Genomic DNA, 3910 nt, shown 5'->3' with positions numbered 1-3910 from the left:
GATACTGTTGAAGAAAATCGAAGCACTTTTACTGTTATAAAAGGTGATGAAAGACACAAAAAAAAAAAAAAATATATATAAAAAAAAAACACACATCATTGTAAAATCAATACATTCAGCGTTTCACTGAGAATCTAAAATACATAAGCACAGTTTATTTTTATAGTAATTTTAAGTTCAAATTTGGACGAAATTACATATTAAAAAACCTAGAATAACTATTTTAGTTATTTTGTTGTGATGATTGTATAATATTATACGTGGATACTTGAAACATCTAAAGTATACTATTATATATCTATGATAGTATCACTGTTTGTTGTCACACGTTATACAAGTACCTAATGGATCTTGTGATATTCAAAGGTGGGCATTAACTAGTTAAAAAGCTAATTTTTTTTTAATTTTTTAACTTAATTAGTTAGTTTATTTTCTAATCAACTTATGAACTTAACTAGTTTAATTTACACTTTTCTCAGTTGATTTTAAAAAAAATTATCAAGTTAAAAACATTTTGTAATTTTTCGTTTATACGTAAATATTACTATATCAGTATAAAATAAAAATAATCCAATACAAAAACACAAAAATTTCTGTCCCTTTTCTTGATAACATAATTTTGTGTATATTCATATATTTTATTAAGTTGTAAATTATTTATTATGCAAGTTGCAATTATAAATGTTTTAAAAAAAATTAATAATTTTAAATTACAAATTGACAATTGTTATGTTTTAATGCTATATAACTTATAATATATAATATGAAGGTTATGAACTCATCTTCACATATTATGACATTTAATTGCTATATGAAATAAAAAAAATATATATGTTAAATTAATTATTTGAAATGAGTATAGTTTAAATTAGTAAATAATAGTAAAGTAAAAGAAAAGGGTATACAGTGTACATTATGATAAAAGTTCAATAAAATTGTTTTTTATGATTTATAAATTAGAAACTAGAAAGACACATTCACTCTTTATGTGATTTACATACTAATTAAAAAAAAAATAGATTAACTTTTTTTAAACTGAGTTTAAAGAAGAGAGATTTTTCTCTATATTAACTTTTAAGTTTTAACTTATTGAGTTAAATTTATAATTTGTCAACTGTTAACTTTTAACTTATCGATCTTGTGTTCTCTTAACTTAACTTAACTTGAGTTAATTATTTTCATTAACTTGCCCACCTTTGGTGATATTCCTTTTCTATATTATAGTGGATATTTTTTTTTTAATACCATAAATATAAGTATATAATTTGTCTTATACCTAGACTGACATACCGTCTCCGCTCAGAATCATTTTTCTTATACAATGAATTCAAATTTAATACCATCCATTATACAGTGACACACTTGTAACCTACTGTACAGCATAGCGACATCCACTTGCCCACCTTTTTAATTTTAATAGCTAATGCTTGAAAATAAAATTTTCAAATTTTGTAATTTGAATATTAAGTTAGACATGTATGGGTTAGATATCTATGTGGGCGACTCGGAGGCAGTGAGAGTGGCTATATGGATTATGGAAATTAATGTTGAAGAAAAGAGAGGGAAATGGAGACCGGGAAAGAGATGGATGGACAGAATAGATAAGGACACGAAAATATCCGATCTGACTAAGGAGAGGTCAGGGGGCAGAGATCTATATGAATATTATTTAAGACAAGACGTGTTGCCGATGCTATATATATAGTAGGGACTTTGGGAGCGAAGGGCAAATGAAAAGAAGAAGAATAACTGAATAAGTGTCATTAAGTATGAATAGCCTAAAATAATATACAAATAAGTATAAGTAATATACTATTAGCTCGATACATCTACTCGACTAGGTACTCATAGGTATAATATATTATTATAAATAAAAGCATTATTAAGAACTATAATCAGTATTCAATTATAGTAATTACTAATTAGTAAATATTAGATACCTACACATAATTTAATCATTCAAAAACTACACGTATGAATTTCAAATTAGGTACCTAGGTAGTTATTTATTTAAAAACAAGTTTGTGTTACCATAGGAATAGGTACCTAGAGACTAGAGTTAGGTACTTCTTAAATTATATAAAAATCTAAGTGCCTAATTTAAAATATGAACTTTTGTGTGCTTGAAAATTCCAAAAATCAGAATTTTAATAAATGCATAAATCATAATTAAAACATAAAAGGAGATGAGCATGCTTATACTGAATCATTCCCGTATATTCGTATAGGTTGGATTTGATTATTTATAAATATATATTATGATAAATGATAAATATACCGAATATTATTATTAGTATTTAATGTCCAAATTCAAAATAAGTACAGTGCGAGTTTTGAAGGGCTAACGTTATATTTTGAAAGGGCATAGCCCCTCCCACCATAGCTACGCCAACGAAAGAGGTAGCTATACGTATCTTAAATCTAAATTTGAGCTGCTAAACCATACATTTCTTATAAACTTATAAGTTATAATAATAACTTATGTGTCTATAATATAGTATGTTGTATGTAAATAAATTAGTATGCACAGACCACTGACCAAGCATCCTGGTGCATTACTTTTCACACCAGTTTAGTCCAGCGAATTTCTAGATTATCATAAACATAATATAGGTACATTATTATAGACGGTCTGGGCATGTACATTTATTACACTACCTACCACAAGTTAAATCATAAATTATTTTCTGTGATTTGATACTGATACTACAATATAATATTGTTCCATGCTGATATAACACAGACTTCTATTATAAATAGTACTATGTATAAATCTGTATACTATAATATTGTATTTGAATACTATTTTATTATTAACTGTATCACGGTATCACTCATGGTCTTAGAATATGGTGGTATCACACATTTCAAATTTCAAACTATCACTTACAACTGTTAACATTTTGTACATAATACTATGGAACATAATACATATTATTAAATTGTATTTTCTGCGTTACATTCATAAACTCATTACAATTTGATAGTTGATAGTTGATACAGTATTAGTGTTGATCAGACATTGATCAGATCAGTTCGCTTGTAGTTTTTTGTATTGTATAAAATACACTGCATCGAGCCACGAGTTTACAAGACTAGATTTTGAAAAACTAGTTAATACTCTAACCACAAGTAAGGTATATTTATTTTATGTGACAGTAATTATAATTGTATAGATAATATAAAGTTAGTCCTATTTAGCATAATGTTGTTATTTATATTAATTGTACTAAGTAGTAAAAAGTAGGTATTTTTATTTTACCTTATGATTAAAATTTATAATATAATATTACCGAAAAAAATAATCTCAAGTACAAACTAGGTATGTCCAGTGGCGGATTCAGGGGAGGGGCACAGGGGCATGTGCCCCCTGGAAATTTTCTATTGACAATTTTTTAATGTAACAACCAGTATCATATAAATGAAAAATTAATTTAATAAGAATATTTCTACCAACTATTATTTATTATTTATTATAATCATAGTTGCTTAAAAATAATAGTATGCACTATGTATGTATTATTAATTAAAATTAAAACTATACAATTTTATATGTGCCCCCCTATCAAAATATCGAAGATCCTCCCATCGATATGTCTGACCATATTGATAGATAAGCATTCTTGATTTTTTTGTACTTGGTTTACTAAAAGAACAATTAGATAAATTGCCATCAAAAATATCTAATACTTCGAATAATGAAACAACATTTTGATTTTGTTTAAAAACTTTGTTAAAATATTATTCATATTGGACTATAATATTATTATGCGTACAAAGTAGTAAATAATTAAATTTTTTATTTAACATATTATTTGAGTTTTATTATTATTATTATTAAATTTAAATCTGTTTCTTTCTTATAATTTTTTTATTTTATTTTCAGTTGATTGTTTGTTCTGCAGACGAT

Source organism: Acyrthosiphon pisum, chromosome A1 (assembly GCF_005508785.2).
Source record: "Acyrthosiphon pisum isolate AL4f chromosome A1, pea_aphid_22Mar2018_4r6ur, whole genome shotgun sequence".
Classification (NCBI taxonomy): Eukaryota; Metazoa; Arthropoda; class Insecta; order Hemiptera; family Aphididae; genus Acyrthosiphon; species Acyrthosiphon pisum.
This window is presented reverse-complemented; position numbering follows the sequence as displayed.